At 44.3% G+C, this 21,729-nt stretch overlaps 1 protein-coding gene across 2 annotated transcripts in view; it reads left to right on the forward strand.

Moving 5' to 3' along the window:
- LOC311518573 (L-threonine 3-dehydrogenase, mitochondrial) overlaps positions 1 to 21,308 on the forward strand; it is a 46,665-nt gene extending 25,357 nt beyond the window's left edge. Inside the window, exon 10 of one of the 2 annotated variants that reach the window (XR_014711031.1) lies at positions 20,660 to 21,308. The gene's annotated coding sequence lies outside the window, so the exon portion shown is untranslated. The other variant, XR_014711032.1, reaches the window with a different exon arrangement.
- Positions 21,309 to 21,729: the final 421 nt, after the last annotated feature.

Consider the following 21,729-nt stretch of genomic DNA (forward strand, 5'->3'; position numbering starts at 1 on the left):
AATGTCTTTAAAAGCAAAGGTTTTGTCACCATATGCTGCTGTAAATTTCATAGGCTGGGTCCCCTTCCAGCCTGGGACGACAACGCCCTTAGTTCAGCTCTTTGAGAGTTGTTATCATAAGCAGAGACACAGGAGGAGAGGCAAAGTCAAGTATATTCTTCCCCCTTTATAACTGAATGCATCCGATGAAGTGAGCTGTCGCTCACAAAAGCTTATGCTCAAATAAATTTGTTAGTCTCTAAGGTGCCACAAATACTTTTGTTCTTTATAACTCAGTTTCTTGTACCAGAAACAGCCTTGCTGAATTATGGAGTCCATTGTGGATGTGAGGTTTGAAACGTTCCTGTGATGCAATGTAAACTACTTATTCACACCTTCCTGTTGCTGGAGAATGGCTGCCTAAGTAAGCGATAGCCCACTTGACTTTGTTAATACCTGTCCAGGGGTACCAGTGTGTCTTTGTCTCTGAAAAACTGGTGTGGACCTACTTTTCTAACTCTGGAACACGTTAAAGCAATGTTATACAGTAGAAACAACTTTACAGACAATGTTGATACACATTTTATCAGGATAATAATGCTCACCGCACTGAGTTTTCAAATGGTACCTCACAAGGCATGTTTTGTACAAAAGTTGTAATCTTGTAAAAGTGGTGACCGTAGTCGTATAGACTATCACAGTTTGCCATGGTACTAGGAAGGCGGAGGTTGCTATATCAAAGCCTGGACCTTCTTTAACGGTGTTTAATGTTGGATAGTGATGGTGTTACGTTAACACTTTTGGCCCTGTATTCCATTTAAATGAATTCAGCAATCCTCAAGGCTGCCATTTGAGGCTAGGGTAGGGTGACCAGATGTCCTGTTTTTAAAGGGACAGTCCCATATTTAAGCCCTACTGCAGGTATCCTGACTTTCTTAAAAATGGGTCAATTGTCCCGTATTTTCTGTCTCTCTCCCCCCCCCCACTCCCACATCAGTACGGGTGGGTCTTGCTGCTTGCCGGATCCCTGCTTGCCAGCCACCCCCCTCCCCACCAGCAGTGAGTGGGGGGGTCCCATGGCCCACAATGGGGGTGATTATGCAAGGTTGGTGGTGGGGTGAAGATGCAGCGTGTGGTGCCAACTGCTCCCCCTGCTGGTCTGTCAGTACAACCCCCGTTGCATGCTGGCTCTTGCCCCGCAGGGCCCCACCCCCCCATCCCATTTCTGGCCAGCACTGGCTGCGTGCTGCAAGCTGCGATGGCTGGTGAGTGTGAGCAGATGGCGGCCGGTTACTTGTCACCTCTGCTGCCCACCCTTCGGCCCTTTACATGCTCCCCCTCTCGCTGTCCTCTCCCTGCTTTGGCCCCCTCCCATCCCGCTGCTCCTCCATATCCTCCCAGCGCTGTGCAGAGAACCAGACCCTGATTGGAGCACTCAGCTCATCAACAGCCTGGCCAGAAGGCTTCTGGCTTTCCCCCACTGCTTCTGGCTTGGCTGGGAAAGCCCAAGACTCACCAGCCAAGCCCTGCATGTGTCAAAGCCTCGCACAGTGCTGGCACGGGGAAGCCTCTCCACCCCTCAGCTAAGCTCTGGAGTGGGACAGGGGGAGGGGGGGAAGCAATGTCCAGCTTGTTCTTGCCCCAAACCTGCAGGCTCCACAGTAGCCCCCAGGGCAGGGGCTTAGCACCCTCTTCACCTACCCCACCCAGCTCCTGTCCATAGGGAGCCATTGGGCTGCTCTGTTCCCTAGGCACCCTCCTGTGCTGAGCCACCTCTCTGGCCAGGTTCCCTGGGCCCTGATGCACAATGCATCTTTTAAGTCTTAAGACCTTCCTGCCCACGCTGCAGCCCGGGGACAGGAGGCAGCTGGATTATATCGATGGCCAGCAGCAGCCTGGAGGTGTTAGCTGCCTTTTGACACTGTGCAGGCAGGAAGGGACAAGCTGCTTCTAGCCACATGGGGGGCCCTTCCCTGTGGCTGGAAGCAGCTCCTGTCCCTTCCCTCGTGCACAGTGTCAAAAGGCTGCTGCTGGCCACATTCTGGTGTGAACCCTGGCAGAAATCAGGGGCAGAGGGGTGACCCTCTTTGCCCCCCCCACATGTTGCCTCGGGAAGACCTGATGCCAGGTATCAGGAGAGGCAGGTCCGTCATGGGGGTCCAGCCAGGCATGGAGGGCAGAGAACACCGGGCAGGGAGCATCGGGTCAGTTGGTCATCCCCAGCCCCTTATGTAAGAGAGGTGTATGTGTGACCTCTCCCCATGTTGTCCGGTGGGGGGGGAGTAGGGGTGTGTTTGTCACCCCTCCCCGTGTGAACCCTACAGCCTTAAAGATAAGAAGGTAAATAAAAAGAATCCAACTACACAGTATTTCTTTTTAACGGGCTCAGTCAACTTGATGTTAATTTGAACATTTGTACTGCATAGTTCTGATTGATTGCAGCTGAACTCACTTGAATACAAGAAATTTTACCAGGTGTCCCATATTCAGCACCAGGAAATATGGTCACCCTACCCTGTGGTCTTACTTTGTCCTAATCCCTTGCTATCAAAAGCAAGGGGTTAGATCGAGCCAATACTCAAAAACAGGTTGTCCTTAATCAAAGTTGCCTGCTTTGCCTATCCATGAAGAAGTGATGCAAACTGGGGAGAAAGGAAATTCATTTTACACAAAAGGGCAGCCTCTGTGGATGTAAGTCTGAGCTATTGGCTGCTGTAGAAATATCACACATGTTGACGTACAGCATCTGGGGGTCTTAATTAACATTTTTCAAAGAAAAATAGATCCATGTCATGTCTTTTTTTTTCCTTTCCAAAAATCACTGAAATTTCCTAAGCTCTGTGGCTTCATTTTCATATTGTCCTATTTTTAGTACAAAACACCTATATACCCACCCCTTAAATCAGTGGCCCCTAAACTGTGGGTGCACCCTGTGACAAAGCTCTGTCCTTGTCTCTGTGGGTCCTGCATTTCCTGGTGGATTTTGCTAGCCTCAGAGGCTCACTGTGACCCTCCACGTAACCCTTCTCTCTCTAGAGACAAGGGTCACAGTCTACTGAGCCATTTTCATCATAAGCCAGCAAGGGAGGTGAGGAGAAGCTATCCTCCCTTGCACAGTCTCTGTGGTCTCCCAGTCTCGGTGATTAATCGGTGGGGGAGGAGGGGGCAAAAGGGAGGAGCCCAGGCCCACCTTCTGCTCCAGCCCAGGGACCCTAATAGTATCAGCTATGGTAGCTGACCTTTTAGAAACATGACACATACAATTCCCTGGGCTACTTCCCCCACAGCAGCCCTCACTTCCTCAAGCTCCACTTCACCCTTACCTCAGGGCCTCCTTCCTTGTGCCTGATATGGTGCGTACTGCTCAGCCTCTCCAACAGCACAACTTCCTCCCACAGCTCCTGACATGCACACCCACCTGACTAACTGGGAGGCTTTTAACTACTTTCAGCCAGTCCCTGATTGGCTTCAGGTGTCCCAATCAACCTAGCAGTCTCCCTGCCTTCTGGAAAGTTCTTAATTGGCCCCAGATGTCTTAATTGACCTGGAGCAGCTGCCATTTCACTTATCCTGGTACCAGGGATTTGTTTAACCTGGAGCTAATATAGCTATCTCCCACTACTTTTCTATAGCCATCTGGCCTTGCCCCGTCACAACCCCCATAGGTGAGCATAGAGGAATATTCAGGGGGCTGCATGGTGGGGTCTGGGAAGAAAGCACCATGCTTCCAGCCCCACTCTGCCCGCAGACCAGCTCTGCCAAACCCAGCTCTGCCTCCACTCATTTCACTGCATTTACTTTTCATCATTTCTTCAGTTTGCAAAATTCCTCTAAAATGATCTCTGGCCTAATTACCCACAGGTGAATGCGCAGGAAGTACAAGCCACAAAAGGCTTGGTCTCAAGAGGCCATACAAAAATGGAACTGGATGCGGCAGCTTGAAGTGGTTTCCCTCATATACAGGGTTTACAGTTTTGTTCAATGGCTTTTAGCACCTCTGCTACAAAAATGGTTTCAGCACCACTGCCTCAGGGGTGAAAGTAACATTTCTCTCTTACTGGAATGGGAGGGGCAGCTTTGCATCCCCACCCTGGGAAGGGGCGGGGTGGGGCCGAGGGGGGGGGTCAGTGTCCCCAAGCTAGCCTGAGCGCCCGCCCACACTGCCAGGGTCTCCAACGGCGATTTAAAGGGCCCAGGGTAGCTGCTCCTTTCCTCTCTGCCATCATCGGCAGCCCTGGGGGGGAGGGTGGGCAAAAGAGGCAGGGTCCTTTAAAGTTGGCGATACCGGCGGCCACTTTTTACCGGTATGCCATACCGACCCGTACCACCTTACTTTCACCCTGCACTGCCTCCAAACCAGGTACGCCCCCAGGTCCCACTCTGTCTGTAGCCCCAGCTCCTCCTCCAATCCCCCCAGCTCCACCTTCATCCCAAATTCTGCTGCTGAGGGGGTGCAGACAGATTCCATTAGTGGTAAGGGGGGGTAGGACTGAAAAAGTTTGTGCACCACTGCCTTAAATACATTCTGCTTACATATTAAAGCTTTTGGCTTGGGAAACTCACTGTGGACCATGCTGTTAGATCTTCGTATGCATTATTACAACCCTGCATCACTTCTTCAAGATGTGAATAATTTACGTGAACTGAGTGACATCTTATTTTTCTTTGAGAGACTGTCAACTCTGGGGGTGCGGGTGGCAGGAAGAAGAGAGATTTTCTCATTCATGTAATGGTCAGATGAATATTCTGTGTTGAACCTTAGTTACTTTAAACATCCGTGCTTCAGTTTAGGTCATGAAGTGTCTTCTTTCCCTTATAAACATAAACTCCAGTTAGTACTACTGGGAGCTAATAAACATGAATCGAAGAGCAAATAGATTCCTAGTTTGGACATCACTTTGGGAAGTGAAGTTTTATAGAAGCTGTGAGGGCAGGTCATAGTATTAAAGATGGGATCTCAGCCTGTAGCATTCTAAAGACAGTATCTTTGATTTTTACCGAACAATATTCACTGATAACTTCAGCTGAATGTGGCCACTGCAGGAATTTATCATTTTACTTTAGTCTGGTTTTAAAAATAAGCGGTACTGTAATATACAGCTATTCTGAGATGACAGGGCAGCAATGGTCAGGGAATGCTGTTGTGTCAGACTTTTAAAAAGGTGGATACATGAGTCTTTTTACTTTTCAAAACTGACTGGTCTGCATTAGACTGATCATGCATCTATTTTTATCCTCACCATTTGTTTCTCCTCCATTCTTAACACAGTTGGATTCTAACACTTTCTGTATGAAGCGAGTTGTTTAACTGCTATGTCTTTATTCATCATAGACATGTTGACAAGTTTTCATGCCCCTTTTTTGTTTTATGTCCTGCCCTCTGGTTTCATTTTTGGATGTGTGCCCTTTTGATGTGTGTGAGTCATCTTAGAAAAAAAATGTTAATTTTTTCTTTAGGGGGTGAATTAGGACTTTGTGTGTGTGTGTATATGTCCATGCTAGAAGATTTTCAGAGGAAAACAGGTTTTCACACAGTTTAAATAAAGGTTAGCAGATTAAGCCCTTTTAAAATAATTTACCAAAGAAAGGAAAAAAGACAAGAGTTTTAAAACTGCAGGAAAGGAAAAGGTTTAAAGCAGCAAAAAAATAGTGGGTGGGGGGAAAGCACCTCCCGCTATGGGCTGTCCCCAGGCAAATGCCGGCAATTCTGGGGACAGGTAGCCACAGGCAAGCCACACCTCTTGGCTGAGCCAATCTGAAGAGGTTTTACAGATCCATGACCTTTTATGGCTCTGTGCAAGGACCAAGCATCACACTAACCCCTGATCAGTCAGCCGTTTTCAAACAGCACCGCCGGCTCCCTGTGTTAGACCTGGAGCTCTATACCTCAGTAACATTTTCTTTAAACCTGCTCTTTAGTAGCAATAGTGCTCTAAGTATTGCCAGCATAGGCACAGACTCCGTGGGTGCTCTGGGGCTAGAGCACCCCGGGGGAAAAAATAGCACCCACAGACAGCCCCGCAGATCAGCTGCTCTGCCTCCCACCCACTGTGGATCAGGGGACGGGGCAGAGAGAAGGGAGGGGTTGGAATGGGGTGGGAAGCGGTGCGGTACGGGTGGAGCCTTGGGGGAAGGGGTGGAGTGGGGACTTAGATTCATAGATATTTAGGTCAGAAGGGACCATTATGATCATCTAGTCTGACCTCCTGCACAATGCAGGCCACAGAATTTCACCCACCACTCCTAAAAAAGACCTCACACCTATATCTGTGCTATTGAAGTCCTCAAATTGTAGTTTGAAGACCTCAAGGAGCAGAGAATCCTCCAGCAAGTGACCCGTGCCCCATGCTACAGAGGAAGGCGAAAAACCTCCAGGGCCTTCCAATCTGCCCTGGAGGAAAATTCCTTCCCGACCCCAAATATGGCGATCAGCTAAACCCTGAGCATATGGGCAAGATTCATCAGCCAGATACTACAAAAAATTCTTTCCTGGGTAACTTGGATCTTACCCCATCTAAAAACCCATCACAGGCCATTGGGCCTATTTACCATGAATATTTAATTACCAAAACCGTGTTATCCCATCATACCATCTCCTCCATAAACTTCTCGAGTTTAATCTTAAAGCAAGATAGATCTTTTGCCCCCACTACTTCCCTCGGAAGGCTATTCCAAAACTTCACTCCTCTGATGGTTAGAAACCTTCGTCTAATTTCTAATCTAAATTTCCTAGTGGCCAGTTTATATCCATTTGTTCTTGTGTCCACATTGGTACTGAGTTTAAATAATTCCTCTCCCTCTCTGGTATTTATCCCTCTGATATATTTATAGAGAGCAATCATATCTCCCCTTAACCTTCTTTTAGTTAGGCTAAACAAGCCAAGCTCCCTGAGTCTCCTTTCATAAGACAAGTTTTCCATTCCTCGGATCATCCTAGTAGCCCTTCTCTGTACCTGTTCCAGTTTGAATTCATCCTTCTTAAACATGGGAGACCAGAACTGCATACAGTATTCCAGGTGAGGTCTCACCAGTGCCTTATATAACGGTACTAAAACCTCCTTATCCCTACTGGAAATACCTCTCCTGATGCATCCCAAGACGACATTAGCTTTTTTCACAGCCATATCACATTGTCAGCTCATAGTCATCCTATGATCAACCAATACTCCAAGGTCCTTTTCCTCCTCCGTTACTTCTAGTTGATGCGTCCCTAGCTTATAACTAAAATTCTTGTTATTAATCCCTAAATGCATGACCTTACACTTCTCACTATTAAATTTCATCCTATTCCTATTACTCCAGTTTACAAGGTCATCCAGATCCTCCTGTAGGGTATCCCTGTCCTTCTCTAAATTAGCAATACCTCCCAGCTTTGTATCATCTGCAAACTTTATTAGCACACTCCCACTTTTTGTGCCCAGGTCAGTAATAAAAAGATTAAATAAGATTGGTCCCAAAACTGATCCTTGAGGAACTCCACTGGTAACCTCCCTCCAACTTGACAGTTCACCTTTCAGTAGGACCCGTTGTAGTCTCCCCTTTAACCAATTCCCTATCCACCTTTCAATTTTCCTATTGATGCCCATCTTATCCAATTTAACTAATAATTCCCCATGTGGCACAGTATCAAACGCCTTACTAAAATCTAAGTAAATTAGATCCACTGCGTTTCCGTTGCCGAGCACCCCTGGGGAAATTAGAAAGTCAGCACCTCTGATTGCCGGGATGCAAAAGCAACCCCAAACTGCTCTAATGACTAATTTACGTAAAAGAGCTGATGACCCTCTTTAGCGGAAATAAGAGCCTGCCTTTTAAAAAAAGCTTTTCACAAATACCCTTTTGAAACAGAGCACTGAAACAGTTTTGTAGCTTTCAAAGGTAAAATAACCAAACTCCACATTTTAGGCTCAGTGGAATGAAAATGTTTAAGATGCACCCTGTCCTTTTAAAAATAAGTGTTTTGCTTGTTTTTAAAGTGCCAAACAAAGGTTGCTCTACTTGGAAATTGTAAAGGAAGCTTTAAAATGTCGGGTACCGTATAAAATCCCCAACTGATGGATTTTACCATTTAAAAAAATGTCAAACGTCAAAAGCCAGAGCTTTGTGATTGCATGAAGGTCAGAGGAGGCCTTGACAGTTCTCTGCAGAAAGAGATCCAAGGCCCCATTCCATCCCTTCTCCTTTCCTGGCTTTTTAAAATTTAAAACTGTTAGCTTCTTTTGCTCAACATACAGTTTGTATTCATATTAAATAAATGTTTAGAAGTTGAACATGTAAAACAGGACATGGAGATAAGAGAGCTGTCCTGGGTTTTAGGGGAATATTGATAAATCTCTTTTAGTGAAACAGTTTTGTAAGTAGGCATTCTTTTAGTGGTTATGCTTTAGTGAGGGCAATCATTTGTTATACAAAAACTTTGAGGCATTGTTTGGTGTAACTACGTCGCTCAGGGGTGTGAAATCCACACCCCTTAGCAACACAGTAATACCGTCCTTACCCCCCGGTGTAGACAGTCCTATGTTGGCGGGAGAGCTTCTCCCGCCAACATAGCTACCGACTCTCATGGAGGTGGAATTATTAAGCCAATGGGAAAGCTCTCTCCCCTTGGCTTAGAGCATCTTCACCATATGTGATACAGCAGTGCAGCTGCACCAAAGTAAATTTGTAGTGTAGACCTGCTGTAAGATAAAGAAAAACTTTTGGGCGGGGTTATATGCTTGGAGATATTTTGTAGCTGTGCCTGCAAAGCAACAATGACAATTTTTGGTTTTGTTTATTATTACATTAAAGAGCCCTAAAGTATTATTACCTTGTTTCATTACCTTAGTAACATTGTCTTTAAACAAGGGATATCGTGTAGAAATATTGCTTTTTAAAGCTTTGCCCTGGATGCAAAAGTAACTCCAAACTGCTTTAAAAACTAATTGTTGTAAAAAGAGCTGATAACACTTTTTACCAGAGATAAGTTCTCTGCCTTTTAAAAAAAGTTTTAATAAATCAACTTTTAAAGCAGAGCACTGAAGCAGCTTTATAGTTTTCAAAGGTAAAATAACCAACGTTCATGATTTAGGGTAGAAATTATGGAGACGCGCAAAGCCTTTTGCTAAAGGACTGAACAACTTGAGTGAGCGAGAGACTGTTCCTATATGAAGAAACGTAACCCTTGCATCCCCTCTTCTTTTTTAAAAAAACGTATCAGCTTTTGTAATAAAAGAATTTATGATCACAGGATTAAAATTTGAAAAACCTGTAAAATAGTGCTTATCTCCCCCGCCCCACACATACACTTTTAACATTTCTGCTAAACCAACTAAAGTTTTAACAAAAACATTTTAAAAAGTTTTAAACAGCAAAAAACAGCATTGATTATTTCTGACTGAGATGTAACATAACAAAAAGATCTGTCTCAGAGATGTTTTGTAGAGAATCATAGAATCATAGAATATCAGGGTTGGAAGGGACCTCAGGAGGTCATCCAGTCCAACCCCCTGCTCAAAGCAGGACCAATCCCCAACTAAATCATCCCAGCCGGGGCTTTGTCAAGCCTGACCTTAAAACCTCAAAGGAAGGAGATTCCACCACCTCCCTAGGGAACCCATTCCAGTGCTTCACCACTCTCCTACTGAAAAAGTTTTTGCTAATATCCAACCTAAACCTCCCTCACTGCAACTTGGAAACCATTAGTCCTTGTTCTGTCATCTGCTACCACTGAGAACAGTCTAGATCCATCCTCTTTGGAACCCCCTTTCAGGTAGTTGAAAGCAGCTATCAAATCCCCCCTCATTTTTCTCTTCCGCAGACTAAACAATCCCAGTTCCCTCAGCTTCTCCTCATAAGTCATGTGTTCCAGTCCCTTAATCATTTTTGTTGCCCTCCGCTGGATGCTTTCCAGTTTTTCCACATCCTTCTTGTAGCGTGGGGCCCAAAACTGGACACAGTATTCCAGATGAGGCCTCACCAATGTCGAATAGAGGGGAATGATCACATCCCTCGATCTGCTGGCAATGCCCCTACTTATACAGCCCAAAATGTTGTTAGCCTTCTTGGCAACAAGGGCACCCTGTTGACTCATATCCAGCTTCTCGTCCACTGTAACCCCTAGGTCCTTTTCTGCAGAACTGTTGCCTAGCCGTTCAGTCCCTAGTCTGTAGCAGTGCATGGGATTCTTCCATCCTAAGTGCAGGACTCTGCACTTGTCCTTGTTGAACCTCATCAGATTTCTTTTGGCCCAATCCCCCAATTTGTCTAGGTCCCTCTGTATCCTATCCCTACCCTCCAGTTTAGAGAGGTTTAATGAAATAAAAATGTTTAGGACACACTACCCTATCCTTGTCAAAGTGCATGAATTTGTTTGTAAAGTACCTAACAAAAACTGTTTTATTTGTAAACTGTAAAGAATGCCAGGGATTGACAATAAAAAAAAAAACATCAGTGAAGGGGGTTGACAATAAAAAAGACAAAAGCCATGTGTCAGCATGAAGGATTGAGCAATTGCATGAAGGAGAGAAACGATGTAACAAAGCCAGCGTGTTTCCTCACACGCTGTCCTGCTTTTAAAAAATCTGTTAACTTTTGCAGTGAAACAATTTTTAAGCACAGGGGTAAAATTAAATACAAGGATTAAAAGCTGTATTACCCTAAAAGCTAGAGCACAGAATGGGAATGCGTGGCCAGCGCGCGTTACTGCCATCATTTACAGACAATGGTTTCCTGTACTGATTTGCACCTTGGGGTGTGGTGCTTATTTAAAGAGTGCAGCAACAACACCAATTCTGTGAGCTTGGTGGGGGCTGTGCTTCGATAAGCTTTGCATGAGCAGTTGAGTTGCTGTGTGTTGATCTGTCTGTGTGACCCAGGGACCACCCCCCCCCCAACAGGGAGCTCCATATAAAATGACTCCATATATAGTCATTTTCAGTTGGCATTTTATTTAGCACACATGCTTTTATTTTATTTTTACAATACACCCAGGTTTGTTCCCAAACTGTGCCCTAACATTTAGGGGTTTTTTTTCTCACCAGGATTTTGTAATTTGCTGAACGAAGATGATGTTCAGTGTTTCGCATTAACCTTTCATCTGTCAGTTTGATTATTTCAGCCAGTGCTCTATCTGGGTCCTCTGCCTGTCATTTTGTCCACCAGCTCTGCTTCCTGAGTTAAATATTCCTGAACTAAAAAAAGGATCCCATCACAATGATATTTAAAACACTCCCCATGCACACATTGCTACTAATATCTTTGATTTTACAATTCACATTGTGACAGGTTCCCCCTGTGATTTACACCGTGCTGCTGAGGCATGCCAGCCAAGCCCTCCCTCAGGCTTCAGACTGCGTTTTGCCAGCACACACACAGGTGGGGACACACCCAGCTGCAGCTAGACACACACATGCTGAGATCAGCTCTGCATGGGAATTGCCCAGCACTCAAGTGCAAACTCTGGAGTGTAAACCCAAAATTGTACCGTCTCACCCTGCATAGAGACTATACAGCATCAGCCCATGAAAATCACCCCTCCCTCAATGTAGAGGAAGATATGCACAGCTTTTTGGCCCACCCCCAGTTAGGAATTCCACCAATTGATTTTAGAGACAACAAAAACAACTTTATTAACCACAAAAGATAAATTTTAAGCGATTATAAGGGTTAGCAAACAGATCCAAGTAGATCATCTAGCAAATTAAAACAAGCATGCAATCTAAGCTTAATATACTAAAGAAACTTGTTACAAGTAGCAAATTCTCACCCTAAATGTTGGTTTAGGTAGATTGCTTTTGTTAATCTTGGTTTTATTTAGCGGTCCTGCATTTTAGGGAATATCTATTTAGTAAGGGGAAAATAATGCCTCATAACGCTTGCTCCTGCTAAAGGATGAAAACGAATAACAAATGGCTACCTACCATTTGCCATAACGCCCAGGACAATCCCCATGTTCTATTTTACATGCTAAATTTTTAAAAGATAGTTTGATATGATTAAAAATTATATGTTTAGCACAAGATTATATCAGTTTTAAATTGCCAAAAGTCAGGAAAGTAGGAATGGTAGAGAGGCTGGCGGTTAGGCTTGGAGCAGTTTCTTCAGATAACCATGTCAGAGGTTTCTCTGAACTTCACAAAACTATGGCCTTTGTCACTTATTTTCCTTTTTTTTTTAATTTTAAAAACCCATCAATAGTGGATTTTCTACTGTACCCTACATTTTACAACTTCCTTTACAATTTATAAATAGAGCAGTTTTGTTTCCTTGTTTGTTTGGTATTCGTGTCAATTCATTTAGGCAAAACTCTTAAAAAAAGCAAACTAAGCCTATTTTTTGAAGAGCTCCTTTAAACATTTAGAAAGCTGTGACATGTCTTTACATTTTTTTTATTGTAAAACCCTTCTTTACAGAAGGGTTTTGTGTAATATTGCTGTTCCTCGGTAACTTATTTCTTCACAGTTTACATTCCTGTAAAGTATTTTGACAGTTTTTCTTACTATATAGTCATTTAGACAAAAAATACTAAAATGTTTATTTAAGTGTCACAGAGATCATTATTTAGTTATGGAAATTGACTTAGACATTTTCTGTTCTTGGCATTTCTTCAGGATGTACATTATTTTTTTAAAAAAAATTATGATAGTATAGCTTTTAATCATTGTATTTCATTTTAATCCTGTGATTAAAATTATTTCACTGCAAAGTTAACAGCTTTTTAAAAAGCAGGACAGGGCGTGAGGAAACACGCTGCTTCATTACATCATTTCCCTCCTTCATGCAGTTGCTCAAATCTTCATGCTGACACATGGCTTTTGCTCTTTAAACTTTAATTTCTTTTAAAAAATACATATGTAAATCATGACATTTCCCCCTTCGCTTTAAATAAAATTGTATTGTCCACCCCATCCACTGAGGATTTTTTATGTTACACTCGGGCATTCTTTACATATTATAAGTAAAACAGTTTTTGTTTGGTACTTTACAAACTAGTTAATGCAATTGGGAAAGGATAGGATAGTGTAGCTTAAACAGTTTTATTTAATTAAACCACTACAAAACAACCCTAAGACAGAACTTTTTGTAATGTTACATCTCAGTCAGAAATGATCAATGCTGTTTTTTCATGTTATATTTTACAGGCTTTTTACATTTCAATTCTGTAATTACGAATTCTTTTGTTGCAGACAATAACAGTTTTTTTTAAAAGACAGGAGGTATGCAGGGATTATATTTCTTCATATAGGAACTGTGTTTCCTTCACTGAAGTTCAATTCTTTAGCACAGTGGTTCCCAAACTTGTTCCGCCGCTTCCGCAGGGAAAGCCCCTGGCGGGCCGGGCCGGTTTGTTTACCTGCCGCGTCCGCGGGTTCGGCCGATCGCGGCTGCCAGTGGCCGCAGTTCGCTGCTCCAGGCTCGTGGGAGCTGCGGGAAGCGGCGCGGGCCAAGGGACCACTGCTTTAGCAAAAGGCTTTTCTTTCTCCATAATTTACAAATGTCATTTTTTTATTCATTATTTTTTATTTATTTTATTTCTTTATTCTAGTCCTAAATCATTCATTTTAGTTATTTTACCTTTGAAGCAAGGCTTTTTTTTTTAAAAGGCAGTGTCTTATTTTTGGTAAAAAAAAAAATGTTATCAGCTCCTTTTACAGCAATTAGTCTTCAGAGCAGTTTGGGGTTACTTTTGTACTCTGGGTAAAGCTTTATTTCTACAAAATAGCCCTTATTCAAAGACAATAAAAATTTATTTACTGAGGTATGAAACAAAATAATAATTCTTTAGGGGCCCTTGGATGTAATAATAAACACAAAGCAAAAATGTAATTGTTGCTTTGCAGGTACTGGTACAAAATATCTCCAAGCATGTATTCCTCCCACATTTTTGTTAGTTTTATTTATGTATTATTCCTTAGACTGTTGGGAAGTAATGCCTCATAAAGTTTCTGTATAACAAATGCTTGCCCCTTCTCAAGCAAAAAAGATTTATCAATATTCCCCTAAAATGCAGGACTGCTCTCTTTTCCCCATGTCCTATTTTACATGATCAACTTTTAAAAGTGTATTTCTTTAGCGAAAGCAGGTAACAATTTTAAATTAAAAAAAAAGTCATGAAAGGAGCAGGGTGTGGTCAGCTTGAGTGGGCGTGTGAGGCTGTTTCTGCAGAGAACTGTGTCAGAGGCTTCTCTGAACTTCATGCAGTTGCAAAGCTCTGACTTTTGATTTTTAACATTTCTACTGTTTTTATTGTAAAATCCATCAGTTGGGGATTTTACACTGTACCCCACATGTTAAATCTTCCTTTACAATTTCCAAGTAGAGCAGCCTTTGTTTGGCACTTTAAAAAGAAGCAAACACTATTTTTTAAGGAGAGGGTGGTGTATCTTAAACGTTTTTATTTCACTACAAGTAAAATGTGGAGTGTACCTTTAAAAGCTGCAAAACTGCTTCCATGCTCTGTTTCAAAAGTTTTTTTTGTCAAAAGCTTTGTTTAAAAAAAGCAGGTTCTTATCTCTGGTGAAAGGGGTTATCACCTCTTTTACATAAGTTAGACTTTGGAGCAGTTTGGGGTTGCTTTGGCACCCTGGCAATACTTTAAAGAGCTCTATTGCTACTAAACAGCCCTTGTTTAAAGAAAATGTTACTGAGGTATAGAGCTCCAGTTCTAACACAGGGGGTCGGGGGTGCTGTTTGAAAACGGCTGACTGATCAGGGATTTAGCATAATGCTGGGTCCTGGCACAGAGCTATGCATGGCAATGGCTTTATAAAACCTCTTCTGATTGGCTCAGCCAAGAGGCGCAGCTTGCCTGAGGCTACCTCTTCCCCCTATAGCCCCCTGGACTTTCTGGCATTTGCCTGGGACAGCCCTTGGAGTGAGGTGCTTTTTTCCTTTTTTGCTCCTTTAAACCTTTCTCTCTCACTTTCTGTAACAAGCTGGGAGGCTTGCCTGCTCTTTTAAACCTTTCTCTTTCTCTCTTTTTTTCCTTTCTTTTGTAAATTTTAAAAGGGCCTAAGCTCTCTTTACTAAACTTTATTTAAACTGTGTAAAAACCTGTTTTCTTCTGAAAATCTTCCCTTAACATGTAAAAACATACACACAAGCAGGTCTACATCACCCCGTAATGAAAAAAAAAGTTTTTTTTCAAAATGGCCATTGCGCCAAAAGTGTACATGCCCAAAACGGAAAATGTAGGGTGGGATAAAAAGGGGGTGTGGAAACCTGTCAAAATGTGTATGATGAGTAAAGATGTGGTGGTTAAACTACTGACAACGTCTGACATAATACAAAATTATAATGGTTTTCTTAGCAGGATGTCAGTTAACTTCTGGGGATGAGACTTTTCCTGTGGTGTTTGGCTGCTGAAGCCCAGCCAACCTTTTGGATTGAATGGGGCACTGCAACGTCTTCTGGCAGTTGAGGGCAGGAAGTGAAAAATACCATAGATATTGAAGTGGGGCTAACTGCTCCTCTGTTAATGGGAACAGAGTCAAGCCAAATAACATTTATAATACTTTGTTTACTATTTGTATTATCAAGGTACCTAGGAGCCCTAGTTGTGGATCAGGGCCCCATTGTGCAAGGTGCTGTACAAACACAGAACAAAAAGACAGCTCCTGCCCCCAAAATGCTTACAGGTAGATTCTAACAATCTAGGTGACCTTCCCTTAAGCCACCTGGTGGTAATCCCTCACACATGCTGCAGGGTTCATGTTGGGCCTCAGTTATACATGGACATAAGGCTCAGCTGGCTGACCCGTGACTGCCTACTCTTGTGTCCCTGCCATTTCTCCATAATCCTTTCAGAACTCCTCTGTTTCTTTGTGAAAGGTGCATATTTACAAGTCACTGCAGATGGAGCTGGAGTCATGGGCATTATTGGTTCTAAAAAAAAAATCACATGAGCTTGGAGGAACAAATATCCAACCCATTTGATCAATTTCTAGGTAACTGTTTTTATGCCTGTTATACAGTGGCCTTTTCTGCTTCTGATTTAGCACATTCATATCATATAATAACTTGAAATGGATCCTTTCAAAACTATTTCCTCCATCTGCATGCATTAAATCATAAGCATAGATCATGTTTAAGATGATTGCACGTACAGTTTAATTTCATAATGTACTAGTACATCCAGTGCTATTTAAGAGGCTCCTGCCAAGAGGATGGTGGAAAAATATTTTCAGCATTTCTGTCAGTGATCAGAACAGCTTGAGTTTTATCTCACACATTTCAAATGTAGTGTGTGGAAAGACAGAATGTAGATCAGAGGTGTTATAAAGTAGTTTGCAAACAGGTGCCATTCAAATCCTGCCCTCAACACAGCTTACCATCACACACTCTGGATATGGTCCAAGCTTATCCCTTTGCCTTAATTTAAATAACAAAGCAGAAGCCTTTCACTAAGATTTCATCTACGCCTGGCCATTGCTTGAGTTTTTGTTTACAGGCCCCCAATTTTCCCTCTAGTTCAACTCTGCTTTAGACAGACACTTAAGCCCCTTATGTATTCCTGGAGATAATAGGAGCTACCTAGTCTAGCACAGGGCTGAGATGCTAGGGTGATGGGTGATGTAGGAAATCCGAAGATCACCAAGAGAAGAGCTCTTGCATCTGTATGTGTGATTCTAGAATTGTTTGTCAGGGTGAGTCAGCAAAAGAGCTCTGCATCTCTGCTGGTGGCAGTAACTTTCACCTCTTTTTTCACACACCTTTCAGAGATGACATCAGCATAAGTTTGATATGGAGGTGGCCATGACAATCAGTCGGCTGATCTCTGTAAACTTGGGCTCATTCTTTGCTATATTGATAACTTTAAAGGGCTCGTCCAAGAGTTACTTTGGGAATGGGAAGAGGCTGGGTGGTGCTATTTTACTCTCCTTTGGCCCTGGAATGTGTCTCTTATCTACACTTCCTTGATTACACATGAGGTCCTTCCAAAAATCACAAACTTACAGCAGATTGACCAGCTAATTAAGGTTTAAAACTGACTATTAACTACTACTCTTACCATCCTTGTAGCCAAAGTATGGCAGCTTGTAACCTCTCAAGGGACTACTGTCAAGCTACGAAAGACTGTCCCAGTCTATGCAGTGTTGTTGTAGCCATATTGGTCCCAGGATATGAAAGAGACAAGGTGGGTGAGGTAATGTCTTTTATTGGACCGACTTCTGTTGGTGAGAGAGACAAGCTTTAGAGGCACACATGTCCCCAGGTCACTGGCTTTTGAATGACACTCTCTGTCACCACAACTGGTCAGGAAACAGCTGAGGCTTTCACGGGGAGTTGATTACAGACAGATTTGGGGGAAATATGTGGCTGGTGACAGCAAACTTTTCACCCTTTCCAGCCCACCTAATTCCTACTCCTTCAGTGATTCACCTCCTGAGCTATTAAAGAGAGCCCATCAGGCTGGGACCTGGGCTGCTATGCATCCATTAACCCTGTGCAATTTGCAGAGTTTAGTCTTTCTGCAGAGACTTTGCAATCCCCTAAGGCACATTTTCCCTTGGAGATGTTTTTATTTTCAGAAAAGGAGCTCGGAGCAGAGATGTTTGCAAGGTGGGTCAGACTGCTCCTTTATTTGACACCGGGCCCATCAGCTCAGGATTGGCAGTTTTGGCTGTTTTTATTCTCATGTTGTTTGTCTGAAACCCCCTGGGCAAAGTGTTGTTTGCATGCCCTGCAGAGTAAAAGCTGATTAGTGAATGCTGCTTAGATTCTTTTCCAGATCCGAACGAAATAGCGGGGCCCAAGATGGAAACAGCATGTCTGCTGGTAGCACAGCCCGATGGGGAAAGCATTCCGATTTGAGGACAGTTCCGCGGTTGGGTAACTGATCCCATTCCTGTGCTGTGGCAGCAGCCCCGCTCGATTCCTGACCTCCCTCACCTCCCACAGCTCTTCAATGCCCCTCCTGACCTGGAACATGAAACACACACGAGCCAAGACACCCAGCTGCCCATCAGTGTCTCACTGAGAGCTCCGAATGGCTTGTTGTCAGCAGGGCTTTCCAGGAGGAAGCCACAGCACCGGTGTCTCATTACTGTGAAAGGCGGAGTGTTGTTACAAGGGGGATTTTACATGAACGCCACAGCTGAGCATTTCATAGATCTCATCAGTGCAAGCAAATCCACAGGCTGGAGACCCTGGCCATGTGCTCACCCTCTGACTACACTGACCAGTTCGTTCTGGCATTTATTTGGTGATCTAGCTATCAACAGAACATCTGTGTGCAATCCCCTCTGCTGGTGCCTTGATCTCAGGGACAATGCAGTCTGCTCAGCTGTGTGTCACAGGATCTACACTGCACACAGTGATTCTCCTTTTGCCAACTTGTTACTGTAGCATGAGAATCTGATCTGAGTTCTAGCCCTGCTGTTCGCTGTGAAATTCCAAGTGGCCATGCACCACATGTGTGTTTTACAGCAGCCAGACTTATAGAGGAATGGATTTCCCAGACAAGGGGCTTCTCTGTGTATACTATTGACAGGGCGATGTAAACATAATCCCTGTGGTACAGGCCCGTAAGATGCTCTGGAAGTCACATTATCTTTGGTCAGGGTGCTCTGGCTCATCTCTGCCATTTCAGTGTCTCTGCACAGCTATTAAAGAGAATATGGTACAGAGAAAAATTAAGTGGAGACAAATTGCTTTTAAATCAGACAGCTGTGCTGAAGCCAAATAACACATGCTAGGCACCCCAGGGTTAGATTTTCTCACTGAGGCTTTGCCCTCTTCCATAGCCTGCTCCTGTGACCTCTACGGGCTGGGGACCTTGCGTTAGCATTTGTGGCCCACATCTCTTCAGCAGCGAACAGAATGTTGGGAATCATTAAGAAAGGGATCGATAATAAGACAGAAACTATCACGTTGCCTCTGTATAAATCCATGGTACGCCCACATCTTGAATACTGCATGCAGATGTGGTCGCACCATCTCAAAAAAGATATATTGGAATTGGAAAAGGTTCAGAAAAGGACAACAAAAATGATTAGGGGTATAGAATGGCTTCTGTATGAGGAGAGATGAATAAGACTGGGACTTTTCAGCTTGGAAAAGAGACGACGAAGGGGGGATATGATAGAGGTCTATAAAATCATGAGTGGTGTGGAGAAAGGAAATAGGGAAGTCTTATTTACTCTTTGTCATAACACAAGAACTAGGGGTCACCAAATGAAATGAATAGGCAGCAGGTTCTAACCAAACAAAAGGAAGTATTTCTTCATACAACACAGAGTCAACCTGTGGAACTTTTTGCCAGAGGATGTTGTGAAGGCCAAGACTATAACAGGGTTCAAAAAAGAACTAGATAAGTTCATGGAGGATAGGTCCATCAATGGCTACTAGCCAGGATGGGCAGGGATGGTGTCCCTAACCTCTGTTTTCTAGAAGCTGGGAATGGGCAACAGGGGATGGAACACCTGATGATTACGTGTTCTGTTCATTCCCTCTGAGGGACCTGGCATTGGCCACTGTCAGAAGACAGGTTTCAGAGTAGCAGCTGTGTTAGTCTGTATCCACAAAAAGAACAGGAGTACTTGTGGCACCTTAGAGACTAACCAATTTATTTGAGCATAAGCTTTTGTGAGCTACAGGATGCTGGGCTAAATGGACCTATGGTCTGACCCAGTATGGCCATTCTTATGTACTCTTTGGCAAGGTGGTCTGGTGCCAAGATAGGGATATGCATGCCATCTCTCGCCCCACCACAGTGAGGGAACCCCATTGTGGCAAAACCATCCACTATGTCCTGCACGTTTTCCAGTGTCATTGCCCTTCTTAGCAGAAGTCGATTAATGGCCCTGCACACAACAGCTCCCACAGTGTATTTACCAAGTCTGAATTGATTCCCCACTGACCGGTAACAGTCTGCCTTTGCAAGCTTCCACAGAGCGATCGTCACTCACTTCTCCACTGTCAGAGCAGCTTTCATTTTAGTGTTGCTGCACCTCAGTGCTGGGGAAAGCTCTGCACAAAGTTCCTGGAAAGTGGTCTTCTGCATTCGAAAGGTCTGCAACCACGGCTCTTCAGCCCACAGATGCATGATGGTGCGGTCCCACCCATCAGTGCTTGTTTCCCAGGACCAGAAACAGCACTCCACTGCGTTCAGCTGATGCACGACTCCCAGCAGCAACCGGGAGTAGCTTCGTTCTGTGGCTTGCAGCAGGGCTGCTTGCATGACATCGCAATGTTCCGCGCCGCAGCTTCTGTCTCAGCTCTGGGAAAACCGCAGGAGAAGGCGTGTGGTGTTTGTAATGCTCATAACAAGAGTGCACAGCTGAGCAGGGTCCAGGCTTCTCGGGTGGATGCGTGGCTAAGCCAGGCTTTTGAAAAAAGGTGCCAAAAAACGATGGGTTATTTGCCATTGATATTGGGGAGGGAGGGAGGAAAATGCACCATGGGAGGCCAAAGCCATGTTCCCATTCCTGCCTGCAACAATGTTTTGGTCCCATGAGGCATTGCAAGCCCGTCCCAAAACACCCTGAGGATAATGGCACTGTGGGATAGCTACCCATGGTGCACTGCTCTGTGCATTGATGCAAGCACTGCTAGTGAGGACAATGAATGTAGTGTGGACACATACGATGGACTTAATTAATGCAGAGGCTTGATGTCGACTTACATGAAGTTGACTTAGCTTTATAGTGTAGACATGTGTCTTTTTAAATACCGCTGTCCCTTTTTTTCTCTCCACCAGCTGCATGTGTTTCAAGGATCACAGGGTCTTCTCCTTCCCAGAGGCTAGCGAAGATTAGAAAGCAAAAAAAATGCACTCGTGATGAAATGTTCCCGGAGCTCCTGCTGTCCTCCCACACGGACAGAGCACAGATGAATACGTGGAAGCAGACAATGTCAGAGTGCAGGAAAGCACAAAATGACTGGGAGAAGAGGTGCTGGGTTGAAGAGAGTAAGTGGCGGGCTGAAGAGAGGGCTGAAGCTGAAAGGTGGTGGCAGCATGATGACAGGAGGCAGGATTCAATGCTGAGGCTGCTGGAGGATCAAACCAATATGCTCCAATGTATGGCTGAGCTGCAGGAAAGGCAGCAGGAGCACAGACCGCCGCTACAGCCCCTGTGTAACCAACCGCCCTCCTCCCCAAGTTCCATAGCCTCCTCACCCAGACACCCAAGAACGTGGTGGGGGGGCCTCCGGCCACCCAGCCACTCCACCCCAGAGGATTGCCCAAGCAACAGAAGGCTGGCATTCAATAAGTTTTAAAGTTTTAAACTTTTAAAGTGCTGTGTGGCCTTGTCCTTCGCTCCTCCACCACCCCTCCTGGTGCTTCTCTCCTCCACCACCCTTCCTGGGCTACCTTGGTAGTTATCCCTCTATTTGTGTGATGAATGAATAAAGAATGCATGAATGTGAAACAACAATGACTTTATTGCCTCTGCAAGTGGTGATCGAAGGGAGGAGGGGAGGGTGGTTAGCTTACAGGGAAGTAGAGTGAACCAAGGGGCAGGGGGTTTCATCAAGGAGAAACAAACAGAAGGTTCACACCGTAGCCTGTCCAGTCATGAAACTGGTTTTCAAAGCTTCTCTGATGTGCCCTGCACCCTCCTGTGCTCTTTAACTGCCCTGGTGTCTGGCTGTGCGTAAACAACAGCCAGGCAATTTGCCTCAACCTCCCACCCCACCATAAACGTCTCCCCCTTACTCTCACAGATATTGTGGAGTGCACAGCAAGCAGTAATAACAGTGGGAATGTTGGTTTCGCTGAGGTCTAACCGAGTCAGTAAACTGCACCAGCGTGCTTTTAAACATCCA

The sequence above is a fragment of the Lepidochelys olivacea genome (genome assembly GCF_965140295.1).
Source record: "Lepidochelys olivacea isolate rLepOli2 genome assembly, chromosome: 3".
Lineage (NCBI taxonomy): Eukaryota > Metazoa > Chordata > Testudines > Cheloniidae > Lepidochelys > Lepidochelys olivacea.